This window comes from Hylobates moloch, unplaced genomic scaffold (assembly GCF_009828535.3).
Source record: "Hylobates moloch isolate HMO894 unplaced genomic scaffold, HMol_V3 SCAFFOLD_8, whole genome shotgun sequence".
Lineage (NCBI taxonomy): Eukaryota > Metazoa > Chordata > Mammalia > Primates > Hylobatidae > Hylobates > Hylobates moloch.
In genome coordinates, this window is record NW_026652283.1 from 77884243 (window position 1) to 77898940 (window position 14698).

At 47.0% G+C, this 14698-nt stretch overlaps 1 protein-coding gene and 1 pseudogene across 3 annotated transcripts in view; one reads left to right on the forward strand and one right to left on the reverse strand.

The window, feature by feature from the left end:
• RAD54L2 (RAD54 like 2) overlaps window positions 1–3668 on the reverse strand; it is a 128958-nt gene extending 125290 nt beyond the window's left edge. The window contains exons 1-2 of one of the 3 annotated variants that reach the window (XM_032161411.2): window positions 3467–3668; window positions 732–884 (exon numbers count right to left, since the gene is read on the reverse strand). The gene's annotated coding sequence lies outside the window, so the exon portion shown is untranslated. Of the gene's footprint in view, window positions 1–731; window positions 1232–3466 lie in introns of those variants that run through there. The other 2 variants (XM_058441866.1, XM_032161410.2) reach the window with 2 other exon arrangements.
• A 6889-nt stretch (window positions 3669–10557) lies between these two features.
• LOC116472451 (suppressyn-like) lies at window positions 10558–11893 on the forward strand (annotated as a pseudogene).
• Window positions 11894–14698: the final 2805 nt, after the last annotated feature.

The window sequence follows — 14698 nt, forward strand, 5'->3', positions numbered from 1 at the left end:
CAAGGAAACTTGAACCCTGTACACCACCACAGCACCCAGCCACATTCCTACTATTACTACTACTGAGATTAGAGGTCCTATATAATAATACACATTAACTACTACTGACAACCAGCACTGACCACCCTCAAAGCTTGAGGCCCTCATCTCCAGTCCTCGATGCAATCTGTAAAGAAGGCTGTATTAGGCCCATTTTACAGATGGAAAAAGAAAACCAAACCAAAGCTCAGAGAGGTTAACAGCTTATCCAGGGTCAAAAATTGAGCAAGAAAAAGTGGGAAGACTCCAAAAACCAAGCTCTTCCCATTGTACCAGACATTTCTTCTCTCAGACTTTTTCTAAAGAAACAGAAAACTCTAAGCCTTATTTCCAAGAGTTTCTGAAGTTGATCCATTTAACTAAGAGGTGGCCAAAAACATTTATTTAAGCAATCACCTTGCCTTTAAGGCAACAAATACACAAGTTTTTATTTTCTTTGATCAAGTGAATAGTCCAGATGGAAAATGAGAGATATTTTGAAGAATTCATTTATTATCTAAATACCTTGATTTGACATTTCTTCATTTATTTTTGCCCAAGATATATACACAGAGAGATAGACAGCAAAAGGCATAATTTCATTTTAATAGATCAGAATGAAGAGTAACAAAGCAAAAAACATTCAGATTTACATTATATTTTATGCAGTAAAAATTAAGAGGCAAATGACTTTCAAACAGACTGAGCCTTACCTCAATCTTACTCCTCCTGTTCCAAGGCACAGCACTCCAAGTGATCAGCAGACACTCCCAGCCTACATACAGTGAACCAGACACAGGGGATAAGCAACGCCTTCATGCTCCCAAAACCACAGTGGGAAGGAGTGTGATGGCTTCCTGGGGAATCTGAACACATATAGTATTTGTAAATCACTGCTCGTTGAGACATACACCAAAACAAAATGTTTTACCTGTGGTTTGTCTACAAGAGTACTTAAAATTAACAGGTGTATAAAATAGTGCAAAAATAATCCCATACCAACATGAACTCACAGTGATAGCTAAACTTTTTCCATGGAGATGTTAAGATAATTAACTGTCACGAGTCAAAATTAATACATTATAAAAACTTTATTCAATGTCTTTACTGATTAAAAGCTTGATATACCTGAATCACTTCTTTCTTCACAGACCTATAACCACCTCTAAACCAGGAACTACCACTAACAAATGTTAAAAATATCATCAGCATTTTTGAGGTGCCCAAAGCAGTGCCTGGCAAAATGCAATAAATGTTGGCTTATGAAAGAATGAATGGAGGGAGAGAAAGAATACTACTTTTTTTTTTTTTTTTTTGAGTCAGAGTCTCTCTCTGTTGCCGAGGCTGGAGTGCAGTGGCACGATCTCGGCTCATTGTAACCTCTGCCTCCCAGGTTCAAGGGATTCTTGTGCCTCTGCCTCCAGAGTAGCTGGGACTACAGGCACATGCCACCACACCCGGCTAATTTTTGTATTTTTATTAGAGACAGGGTTTCGCCATGCAGGCTCGATCTCCTGACCTCATGTGATCCGCCCGCCTCGACGTCCCAAAGTGTTGGGATTACAGGCATTAGTCACCACACCCAGCCAAGAAAGAAAGAATGCCATTGAAGAAAAATAATTATTTAAAGCTTAAGGAAAAAGATAATGTTTACAATAATGAGAACTATCAGTACAACTACAAACAGAATTACCTAACATTGCACTTGAAAGTTTATACTAGACTCCAGTTAGGCTATACTTCCTACCACTCTAAACTCAGAAGGTACAATGATTCTGATACTGTTTTTGTTCATGTAGGGTTCCCTTTATACCTCACCTACAGACAACACACCAACTTTTGCCTGAATAATACATACAGAGCTCTGGCCCACAGCTGCAGGCCTCAGAGTTGGAGTTTGCTTACTGTCTTTCAATGATACAGATTGTCACAGGGAGACAGTGTACAGGCCAAATTCATTGAAGATGGATAATACTTCTAGTGAAGACAATGTCCTGTGACAGTAAACAAGGATGCTGAAATGAGAGTCACTAAGATTTAACAGATTCAATGAACTCACTTCATGGCAGTAAGAGAAGATGAAATTTCATGGATTTAAGGATGGAAAGACCATTTAACAACATAAATGTTAGGGTTTTCCTATCCTTCTTTAGTGTTGCACACATTAAACAATGGCACACAAATTAGTGAAAAGAAGCTTTAAATTTAGATTTATAAGAATTGGACTGAAAACGCCTGGAACTTACATGTATGATGAAGTCTAAGTTTGTCTATCATTTCAAACAATAGCCACAGTGCTGAAAAGAAACTATGAGTTGCAATTCAAAAACAACGGAGGAAAGAAAAAAATGAACACAGAAAATCTTTGGATCCAAATACCACAAAGAAATTCCTTACTTAAAATGTTGTCAATGACAGCCACCACTCTGACTTGGAGTAAGAAAGAAAGGTCCACACTGTCCTCTACGTGGGAACAAACTCATGAGCCCCACATAACCCTTCCAGTTGCATCCACCTCAATGTTCAGCCACCAATATAGTCAGCCACAATCTCTAGCAAGCAACAGGAATCCTAACAGATCTGAGTCACCCACTCCCACGCAGTAAGAGGTCATTCTCCATCAAGAAGCCCACTCTGCAAAGTTTCCTTGTTCATCTCCCAGGCTGCCACCACCATGACCCACATAAAGCTGATTCTCCAATCTCAGTAGCCTATCAACCCTCCTCTACCACAACTCCCCAAACCACAACTCCCACCGGCCTCACCCTAACGGCAAGACAGCTAGCACTACTCACCGTGTGCCACTACTCACTCCTGTGATAAGTTCCTTGCCTGAGAACCACTCCTCGTCAGGGTGCATCAGGGCCCCGGAGGATCCAGCTCTCTGCTTAACTCTCCTGTGCCCAGCTGAGCTCCTGCCTTTCCAGGAACTAATCACCAGTTACCTCAGGGAAGCTAAACTCTCAATACCTCTTCTGCCCCAGCCCGACCCCAGTCTGCCAAATTCCCAGACCTCAGGAGAGGGGGTCGAGGAGATGCATCCAGATGCGCCTTAGGGATTACACACAGAGAAGCCCCTAAAATTCCAAATACTTCCCCAACCCCACACCGCGCTCTGGTCATCCTCCGGGGCGCCAGCATCCAGCGCCAAAAGCGCAGAGCGACCACAGTTAAGTCTCCGTGTCCCTATGACTCCCTTCCCCGGCTACGAAATCCTCAAATATCAAGCCACTGAGGCCCCGGGTCGAGGCCCAAGACCCCCGCCAAGCCTCCGGCCACTGGAGTTTCCCGGGTGGGACCCCGTGCCCCGAAGGCCCGGGCCGCTGGGTCCATCTAGCTGCCCCGAGCCACTGCATGGCAGGGGCCCAGGCCGCGTCTCCAGTCGGTCCCCATTGTTGCGGGACCCGGCGGCCCCGGCCGGGAGCGAGGAACCGGCACCGGCTCTCACCTCCTGCGCCGCGGCTCCGGGCCGCGCCGGACCGCGCAAGGCCGAGGGACCTCACGTTCAGCTTCGCCCGCCTAGACAAAGTCTGCGGCGGCGGAGGCGGGGGCGGCAGCTGAGGCGGGAAGCAGCCGGCCAGGCCCGGGCGCCGCGGGCTGGCTCTGGCCAAGCGTCGGTCTCCACCGGCGGCGGCGCTCGCCAGCCTCCGCTCGCGGTCCGCGCCAGAAAGCGTCCCCCTCCCGGCCCGCGCGCCCGACCGCACGGACGGGAACACGCGCCGCGGAGAGGAAAGTTCCGCTGAGAGCCGACTGAAGGCCGTTCCCCTGCGCCGGGTGTACGGCGACTCCTGCCTCGATGGGACCGTTTCTGGAATGAATGCCGCACGGAAATCCCAAGCCAGAAGCTGCCTGAGAATGGTTCTAGGGGTGGGTCCAACGGAATGGTTTTGCACTCGCCAGCTATTTAGCGTCTCAATTGAGCCTCAGTTTCTCCTCATTTCTCATTGGGAATAATCTAGGCGGCTTGTTAGGATTGAATGAGGTGATGCGAATACCTAGCTCAGAGATAGGGAGCTCTACACCGGGGTACGATCGTTACTGATCCTGCCAATGCTGCTGCTACTATTGCCTCCAACGTAGGTTGTGCTCAGCCTTCAAGGGCCCTTGAAATTATGCGCATCATGTAACTCTTCCTTTTTCACCCTCGGTCCCCACCTACCATCCTGTTTCCTGTTAAGTGAAGCTGTCTTCAGAATTCCCTGGAAGAGAAGCAGAGGCAAAAGGGGGCTTTCTTGATTGTTGACACTCAAGTGGAGGTTAAGGATGCAGGTTCTCCTTCCTCAAGTTGGGAATTACTGCCATGTGGGCTCCAGTTACTGATGGGACTGTAACAGCTCTCTCCACTATAGCCTCAGGTTCTCTTCTCCTCTTCCCAAGAAGTGAATGTTGATAAAATGACTTTTTTTTTTTTTTTGAGACGGAGTTTCGCTCTTGTCGCCCAGATTGGAGTGCAGTGGCGGGATCTTGGCTCACTGCAACCTCTGCCTCCTGGGTTCAAGCGATTGTCCCGCCTCAGCCTCCCGAGTAGCTGGGATTACAGGCGCCCGCCAGCACGCCCCGCTAATTTTTTGTATTTTTAGTAGAGACGAGGTTTCGCCATGTTTGGCAGGCGGGTCTCGAACCCCTGACCTCAGGTGATCCGGCCCATCTCGGCCTCCCAAAGTGCTGGGCCACCAGGCGTGAGCCACCATCTCTGGCCGACAAAATGATGTTTTAAATTACGAAAGCGCATCTTTCTTTGAAGACTTTGTATTTTACTCATAAAATCAAGAGGATAGCAATTCCTTTGTCGTCCCCACTTCCCTTTTCTAGGCCTTCACACCTCTAAGATACCAGATGCGGTCATTTTTGGAGCTAACTATAGATGGGAATTTAGATCTGCAGAAGGTGTTCCAAAAAAAAATCCTAATTTTCAGGTGTTCTCAAATTTCCCATTTTTACATATCCCCTTGGCTTCTGAGACACACATATGCCTGATTTTTCATTTATATTATTTTCTGGAGGTAATGAAAGGGTTCTGCCTGTCAAAAGGCACTTTGCTATCTGATATGGATCTGTGTCCCCACCCAAATCTCGTGTTGAATTGTAATCCCCAACGTTGGAGGTGGGGTCTGGTGGGAAGTAATGGGATCATGGGAGTAGATCCTTCATGAATGGCTTAGCACTGGCCCTTTGGTTCTCTTCTTGTGAGTTCTCACAAGATCTGGTTGTTTAAAAGTGTATGGTGCCGGCTAGGCACGGTGGCTCATACCTGTAATCCCAGCACTTTGGGAGGCCAAGGCGAGTGGATCACCTGAGGTTAGGAGTTTGAGACCAGCCTGTCTCTACTAAAAATACAAAAATTAGCCAGGCATGATGGTGTGTGTCTGTAATCTCAGCTACTTGGGAGGCCGAGGCAGGAGAATCACTTGAATCCAGGAGGCGGAGGTTGCAGTGAGCTGAGATTGTGCCACTGCACTCCAGCCTGGGCAACAGTGAGGCCGTCTTAAAAAAAAAAAAAGTGTATGGCACCTCCCCCCACTTCTCTTTTCCTCCTACTCCAGCCTTGTGAGGTGCTCGCTCCCCCTTCGCCTTCCACCATGAATGTTAAGTTTTCTGAGTCCTCCCCTGAAGCCCAGCAGATGCCAGCATCATGCTTTCTGTATAGCCATGAGCCAATTAAACTTCTTCTTTATATATTACCCAGTGCCAGGCATTTATTTATAGCAGTGTGAGAACAGACTAATAGGGTGTCCTTTCTGGAAACAGCAGGCTCATGGGTTAGAAAGCAGCACAGTCAAAGCCTCTGGAAGCTCCTCTGCTTCCTCAGGTAAGAGGAACTTCATCCTAGGTTCTTCAGAGGCAAAGGATGCCTCAAAAGCTGGTTCCAGCCAAGTGCAGTGGCACATTTCTGTAGTCCCAGCTTCTCAGAAGGCTGAGGCAGGAGGCTTACTTGAGCCCAGGAATTCAAGTTCAGCTTGGGCAATATAGCAAGACACTGTCTCTTAAAAAAATAAATAAAAATTTTTAAAAGCTAGTTAACTTCTCTCTAGCAGCCTGAGGTCAGATCAGCATTCCGACCTCTCCCAGCTTCACGTCTTGCATTTTACCCATTTGGCCTCTTAGCTGGGACTCTCCGGGTGACACATAGAGCAGATTTGGCCTCAGGAGTTGAAACAGATTCACATGAGTGCCCCAGAGACTACCAAAGAGAGGAAAAAGAAACCAGTCAGGTTGGCCAGATATATTTAAACACACACACACACACACACACACACACACACACTCCTATTGTTAATTCCCCGGCCCCCAGTTAAAAGACTTAAGGCACAACCACCAAAACATAGGCACTTATATTTCTCATGTCACTAAAGTTGGAGCCACAAAGGCCAGAGCTAGCTCCCCTGGTGATGGAAGCCTCTTCCATTCCTTCCTCCCAGGATGCCATTGTCCTTCTGTAACATCTGTTTCCTCACCCTTCTAGAGCTTCCCTGACTACTTGGATGATGTCATGCCCTCACAACAACCTCTGAGATTCATGGTACCCCCAAATTCACCTGTAGAAAGATTTGGTTCTCTTAGGGGAAGTCCCTAGAGTGATTTATGCATATACCTACCTATTGTTGGCTATACCTTTGAGTGAGTTTAAAAGATCTGGGACTGCCCTTCTGGGATTAGGCAAAATTCACCAGGGACTTGTTTGTTAATCAGAAACCAGAACAAGGCTTTCTTCATCACCATGAAAACACACATGGAAAAAAACTCTCTTCTTTTTTTTTTTTTTTTTTGAGATGGAGTCTTGCTCTGTCACCCAGGCTAGAGTGCAGTGTCGTGATCTCGGCTCACTGCATCCTCCACCTCCCAGGTTCAAGCCACCCTCTTCATTTTATCTGTTTCACCTCCTGCTTATTCCATGAGAATTAGCTCAATCCTGCGTCCACTAGCCACACTTAATGGCCCTCCCTCACTTCTGAATGCCAAAGCCATGATCACTCTGAACTAGATTCCAAGGTGACAAAGAGTTGTATTGCTTTCTTCAACAGTCATCCCATTCTTGGGATATTTTTACCTTTCTGCTTGTATACCACTCATCACCCAGATTATAATGTCCTAGGAGATTTTTAAAAAATCAACCCCAGTATCTAATGACGGCCTAGTATAATTGCTATGCCATAAAATTCCCCATTCAGCAACTATTTACTGGGTACCAATATGTACCAGGCACTGGCCAGGTGCAGTGACTCACGCCTGTAATCCCAGCACTTTGGGAGGCCGAAGCAGGTGGATCACGAGGTCAGGAGATCGAGACCATCCTGGCTAACGTGTTGAAATCCCGTCTCTACTAAAAATACAAGAATTAGCCGGGCATGGTGGTGGGCACCTGTAGTCCCAGCTACTTCGGAGGCTGAGGCAGGAGAATAGGGTGAACCCGAGAGGCAGAACTTGCAGTGAGCCTAGATTACGCCATTGCACTCCAGCCTGGGCGACAGTGCGAGACTCCGTCTCAAAAAAAAAAAAAGATGTACCAGGCACTGTACTCAATGCTGGGGAATAGTAATAAGACATGACAGGCATGACCATAAGCATTTTACAGTTATTAACTCATTTAATCCTCACATCAACATTCCACTTCAAAGGTGGAAAAATAAGCTGAGAAGTCAGAAGAGGGATGGGGTTTGAGTGCAGACCATCTACGTCCAGAGCCCATGCTTATAACCATCCCCAACATGAATGAAGAAGTATGTTCAGAGTTGAGCCTGGAAGAGTGTGGTCTGTAAAGTGTGACTAATACAAACCTATCCTATATGGATGTTCATTCAGATGAACAGATGTTTATTGTTCCCCAGTTGTATATCAGATGCTGATATGCCCTGGGGAACACAATGCTAAACAGAAGGGAACAGGCCTCTGCCCTCAAGTAGCTTAACTTCTAAACAGGTGAGAAAGACAGTACAAAATAATTGCAAATTCTAATAAGTTCTGAAAACACAAAACAGAGACCAGTATGGGAGGAAGGCTGTTGGAAGAGGGAAGGCATTGGGTAAGATCAACCCAGGTGACCTGTGAGCTGAATCCTGAATGCCAAGAATGCTAACGAGAACCACATAAAGTCTCAGGGAAGAAGAATTCTAGGCAGAGGGACCAGAACTTGGGGGCAACATGGTGTGTAGGTGTAGGGAGAAGCCCCAGATAACTGCCCTGTGAAAGATTCTCCCCAGGGCCTGAAAGCTTGAAGGGATGAGTAACTGCTCCCTTCTCAGGCCCAGTCCCAAGGCAAAAGGCCACTTGCGCTAGCAGTGTGCGTCAGCAAGATAGCAGACGCAGGAAGAGAGCTGGCCAGAAGACACCTCCCCTGGCCGGAAGACGCGTACCCCTGAAGAGAGAGAAAAAGGCCACCCAGGTACTGTGTAGCAGTTACGTCAGACTGGGACACTTCCTGTTTACAGGAGACTGTAAAACCCCTGCCCCATCCTCACTTGGGGCTGATGCCATTTTAGGCCTCAGCCCGCCTGCACCCAGGCGCTCATTAAAACAGCGTGTTGCTCCACACCGCCTCGTGTTGTCTGTTGGCGCGCTCTCGGGGTTTGAACCGATACAAGAACTTTCATCTGGTGCTGAAACCTGGGGCAGGGGTTTTCCACTCCTCCTAGGCACCACCTCCCAAAAAGCTGAACTCATTGCTGTCACTCAAGCTCTCACTCTAGCAGCCGGACAACAAATTAACATATATTTGGATTCTTGTTATGCGTTCCATATAGTACACTCACACTTGTCTATCTGGAAAGAACGCGGTTTCCTAACTGCAAAAAACACTCCTGTCATAAATGGCTCTCTGATTAGCAAGCTCCTTCAAGCTGCCAGGCTCCCACAGAAAGTTGACATCATTCATTGCAGGGGCCACCAAATCCCAGAGAATCCTATATCAGCCGGAAATGCTTTAGCAGATCAGGTAGCCAAACAAGTAGCCCTATAATCCATGCAAGGCCAGTTTCTGTCCCTGTCGTTGTTCTCTCCTCTTTACTCCTCAGAAGAAAAGGAGGACTTCCAGGCCCAGAACCTCCAAAAGCAAGGACCACGGTATGTCAAGGAAGGGTGCTTCATTCTTCCTCACTCTCAAACAATTCCTATCCTCCAAAGTCTCCACAACCCTTTTCATGTCAGTTACAAACCTCTCTTACAACCTCTCCGCCCTATTCTCACCTGTGCTCAGCTTTCCGGCCGTGTCCGAGAGATTACCCAGTCCTGCTCTATCTGCCACTCAGTGTCAACCCCGGGTTCCCTCCAGTCACTGCCTTTTCCTACCCACCAAGCCCGGGACCAGATACCCGGGCAAGATTGGCAAGTAGACTTCACTCACACGCTGCCCGATAAACACCTCCGCTATCTTCTAGTCTTTGTACTTTCTCCTGGTGGGTAGAAGCATTCCCAACAACTTCAGAAGGTGCAAATATCATCACACAAACTCTCATCATGCCTATAGTTCCCCGTTTCGGACTCCCAACATCCATCCAGTCCGAAAACGGGCCCGCCTTCATCAGCCAAATTACCTAAGGTGTCTCTACATCCTGAGGAATAAAGTGGGTTCTCCATACACCCTACAGGCCTCAATCTTCAGGCAAAGTTTTATTTTATTTTATTTTTATTGTTGGAGATGGAGTCTTGCTCTGTCGCCTAGGCTGGAGTGCAGTGGCATGATCTTGGCTCACTGCAAGCTCCGCCTCCCGGGTTCAACCTATTCTCCTGCCTCAGCCTCCTGAGTAGCTGGGACTACAGGCGCCCGCCATCACGCCCAGCTAATTTTTGTATTTTTTTAGTAGAGATGGGGTTTCACCATGTTGGCCAGGATGGTCTCAATCTCTTGACCTCATGATCCACCTGCCTCAGCCTCCCAAAGTGCTGGGATTATAGGCGTGAGCCACCGTGCCTGGCCAAGGCAAAGTTGAAAAAGTCAACTCTGTCCTTAAAGCCCAACTCACCAAGCTAGCTCTAGAAACCCATCAGTCGTGGACAAGAAATCTCCCTTTCGCCCTCATGAGACTCTGTGCAACACCAAAAGCACCCTCTTTTTATAGTCCTTTCGAAATCATGTATGGCCGAACTTTTGTCTTAGGGCCTCCATCCTCACCAGACTCTGAGCCACTCAGGAATTACCTCCCCTCCGTAATCCAGACACGGTCTTTCATCCGTGAAGCAGCAAATGAGGCAATGCCTCTCCCTGTCGACGACTCCTTGTCCTCTCAACATACCTGTCTTGCAGACATAGACATGTTCATCTGCAACCTGACCCTCACAAAAAGCTAGGACCGAAGTGGACAGGCCCCTACACCGTGATATTCAGCACACCAACTGCAGTGAGAGTCCAAAGACTCCCCCACTGGATCCATCGCACCAGGGTCAAGCTCATCCCCAAGGCTACGTCTTCCTCCAAAACATTAACAGCTAAGTGGTCGTCAAGCACAATTTCTCCTACCAAGCTTAAATTAACCAAAAAACGTTCTTAAAACCAAAACCCCCCTAGAAAGTGTAAACATGGGGAAGACTAATTACTTGCTTCCAGAAATGGCCTGTATATACCCAACCGCTTGCTGTGCCTCACTTCCAACCACAAGTTTTTTTTTTTTTTTTTTTTGAGGTAGAGTCTCGCCCAGGCTGGAATGCAGTGGTGCTATCTCAGCTCACTGCAACCTCTGCCTCCCAGGTTCAAGCAATTCTCCTTCCTCAGCCTCCCCAGTAGCTGGGATTACAGATGTGTGCCACCATTCCAGGCTAATTTTTTGTATCTTTAGCAGAGATGGGGTTTCACCATGTAGGCCAGCCTGGTCTGGAACTCCTGACCTCGTGATCCACCCGCCTTGGCCTCCCACAGTGCTGAGATTACAGGCATGAGCCACCGTGCCTGGCCCCAACCAAAAGTCTTTTTTTGTTTTGTTTTGAGATGGAGTCTCGCTCTGTTGTCCAGGCTGGAGTGCAGTGGCGCAATCTCGGCTCACTGCAAGCTCCGCCTCCCGGGTTCACGCCATTCTCCCGCCTCAGCCTCCAGAGTAGCAGGGACTACAGGTGCCTGCCACCATGCCCGGCTAATTTTTTTTTGTATTTTTAGTAGAGACGGGGTTTCACTGTGTTAGCCAGGATGGTCTCGATCTCCTGACCTCGTGATCCACCCCCCTCGGCCTCCCAAAGTGCTGGGATTACAGGCATGAGCCACTGCGACCGGCCCACCAAAAGTCTTAATACAAGAATATCCCTTATCACAATCTTAATGCTGTCAGTAGACGCCCTGCTGTCCACAGCAGCCCTCCAAGCTGCTGTGAGTGTTATCAGTCTTTCTACTATGGAAGAAAAATGCAACAGTCCTTTACTTACCATACCGATATAGAAAGATCCCGTTATGGAGCCTTAGTCGAAGAATGTGTTGAATCAGGGAAAAGTTATTACAAAGTAAAACATCTAGGAGTATATGGCAGTCATAATGGGGCTATATGTCATAATGGGGCTATATGCCGCAAAGGGAAGCAGTGGCTTTGCTTCACCAAAATTGGACAACGGAGAGTAAACACTCAAGTGCTAGAGGACATAAAGAGGGAACAGATTATAGCCAAAGCAAAAGCCAAAGCCGACAACTACCCCCCAAAACCACCCGTAGTATTTCCACCCCTTTATAAAAAACTACCAGCAGATGTATCCCTTCCCAAGCCAGGAAAAAAACCTGTTTGTAGATCTAGAAGGACGCATCGCACTTACCATGAATGTGTCCAATTGCTGGGTATGCAGGGGAGCCCGTATGAGTGAACAGTGGCCATGGTATGGCATAGACATTCCCCCTTACTCACTAATATCCCAAAACTACAGCCTCACTTTCACTCCTCAGGAATGCCCACTAGTCCTGGACACTTAGCAATCCAGTAAGAGGGATGGTGTGCATATCCCACAAGTGGACTAGTAAAACCCGCTGCGCCGTAGGTGAAAGCACTTGTCACCAAACCCTAACAGTCAACACCTCCACAGCCAAGTGGTGGCCAATGTTACCTCACAGAGCCTGGTCTCCCTCTAACTTAAGCTATCTCAATTGTGTTCCGTCAAAAAGAGCCTGGAACTGTACAAATACCACTAACCCTTATGCCACATACTCCCGCGTAAGTGCGCTATGGAACAATCCTATGAACACCAGCCTACAATGGATTGTCCCTGATGGATTATTTTGGGTATGTGGAACCCAAGCTTACTCATGGCTACCTTATCACTGGCAAGGTACTTGCTTCCTAGGCACAATTAAACCTGACTACTGACTTGGGGAATGCACAAGGTGGGAGTGTAGTGCAAAGGAAGAAGACTTGCTGAAGAAGGCCTTTTAAGGGTTAGGAGGACTCGGATTGAAGAATAGCATGACAAAAGGCATGGATGTAGGAAAGACAAGAGAGAGGTAATCCTAGCTGGACTCGAGGGTTTGTCTGGGAAGGCCAGGATGTACCATCCCTAGTGATTCCCAACAGCTGAGTCAGTAGCCACTCTCAAGTCACTTTAGAGCCAAAGTTTTGGTGGCAGGGTCAGCTGTCATGATAAAAATACTCAGCAAACTAGTAAAGAAAGAAAGTTGGTCAGGCACACTGGCTCACACCTGTAATCCCAGCACTTTGGGAGGCCGAGGCAGGCAGATCACTTGATGTCAGGAGTTCGAGACCAGCCTGGCCAACACGGTGAAAACCCATCTCTACCAAAAATATAAAAAACTAGCCAGGCATAGTGGTGCATGCCTGTAATCCCAGCTACGCATGAGGCTGAGGCAGGAGAATTGCTTGAACCCAGGAGGTGGAGGTTGCAGTGAGCTGACATTGTGCCACTGCACTATGGCCTGGGCAACAGAGCGAGACTCCTTCTCAAAAAAAAAAAAAAAGAAAGAAAGAAAGAAAGAAAAAGAAAAGAAAGAAAGAAAGTTATTTAATCAGAAAAGGGCATTTATATAAAACCCACAGCTAAATCATACTCAGTGATGAAATACTGAAACCTTTTTACCCTTTCTCCATAAGACCAGAATGTACTGCAAGTTCTAGTCAGAGCAATTGGGCAAGAAAAAAAAAGGCATCTAAATTGGCCTTTTCATGAGAAAAGCATTCAACAAACTAGGAATAGAAGAAACATAATAAAGATTGCATATGAAAAAGTCATAGCTGATATCATGTTTAAGGATAAAACTTGAAACTGTTTCCTCTAAGATCAGAAACAAGACAAGGATGTCCACTTTTTTTTTTTTTTTGGAGACGAAGTCTCACTCTTGTTGCCCAGGCTGGAGTGCAATGGCACAATCTCAGCTCACTGAAACCTCCACCTCCCAGGTTCAAGTGATTCTCCTGCCTCAGCCTCCTGAGTAGCTGGGACTACAGGCGCCTGCCACCATGCCCAGCTAATTTTTGTATTTTCATTAGAGACAGGGCTTCCCCATGTTGGCCAGGCTGGTCTCGAACTCCTGACCTCAGGTGATCCAGCCCACCTTGGACTCCCAAAGGGCTGGGATTACAGGCGTGAGCCACCAAGCCCAGCCTAGATGCCCACTTTTGCTGTTTGTATTTAACATAGTTCTGGAAATCCTAGCCAGAGCAATTAGGCAAGAAAAAGAAATATAAGAAATCCAAATTGGAAAGGAAAAAGTAAAATTATCTCTATTTTCAGATGGCCATGATTTTTTATTTATTTCTTTATTTATTAGAGACAGGGTCTCACTTTGTTGCCCAGGCTAGAGTGCAGTGATGCAATCATAGCTAAGTGCAGCCTGGGACTCCAGGAAACTCAAACAGTCCTCTTGCCTCAGCCTCCAGAGTAGCTGGGGACTATAGGTACATCAGGCCTTTTTTTTTTTTTTTTTTTTTTTTTGTAGAGAAAGAGTCTCACTATGTGCCCAGGCTGGTCTCAGAACTCCCAGTCTCAAATGATATTCTTGCCTTGCCTCACCCTTCCAAAGTGCTGGTACTACAGGCATGAGCCACCACACCCAGCCAGCTGACATGATTTTATATGTAGAAAACCTACAGAGTCTACCAAAAAAAAAAAAAGTGTGAGAACTAATAAAGGAAGCAAGGTTGCAGAATACAAAATCAACACACAGGCTGGGTGCAGTGGCTCAAGTCTGTAATCTCAGCACTTTGGGAGGCCAAGGCGGGTAGATCACCTGAGGTCAGGAGTTCAAGACCAGCCTGGCCAACAAGGTGAAACCCCCGTCTCTACTAAAAATACAAAAAATTAGCCAGCCATGGTGGTGGGCGCCTGTAATCCCAGCTATTTGGGAGGCTGAGGTAGGAGAATTCCTTAAACCCAGTAGGCCGTGGTTGCAGTGAGCTGAGATTGCCAATTGCACTCCAGCCTGGGCAACAAGAGTGAAACTCTGTCTCAAAACAAAAACAAAATCAACACAAAAAATCAGTTGAAGCCGGGTGCAGTGGCACACATCCATAATCCCTCAAACTCATGAGGCTGAGGCAGGAGGATTGCTTGAGACCAGGAGTTCAAGTTCAGCCTGGACACAACAATGAGACATTGTCTCTAAAAAATAATAAAAAAAAAAATTTAAAAACTCAATTGAATTTCTGTACACTAACAATGAACAATTCAAAGGAAATTAAGAAAATAGGCCAGGCATAGTGGCTCGCACCTGTAATCCCAGCACACTGGGAGGCCAAGGCAGGCAGATCACTGGAGGTCAGGAGTTGGA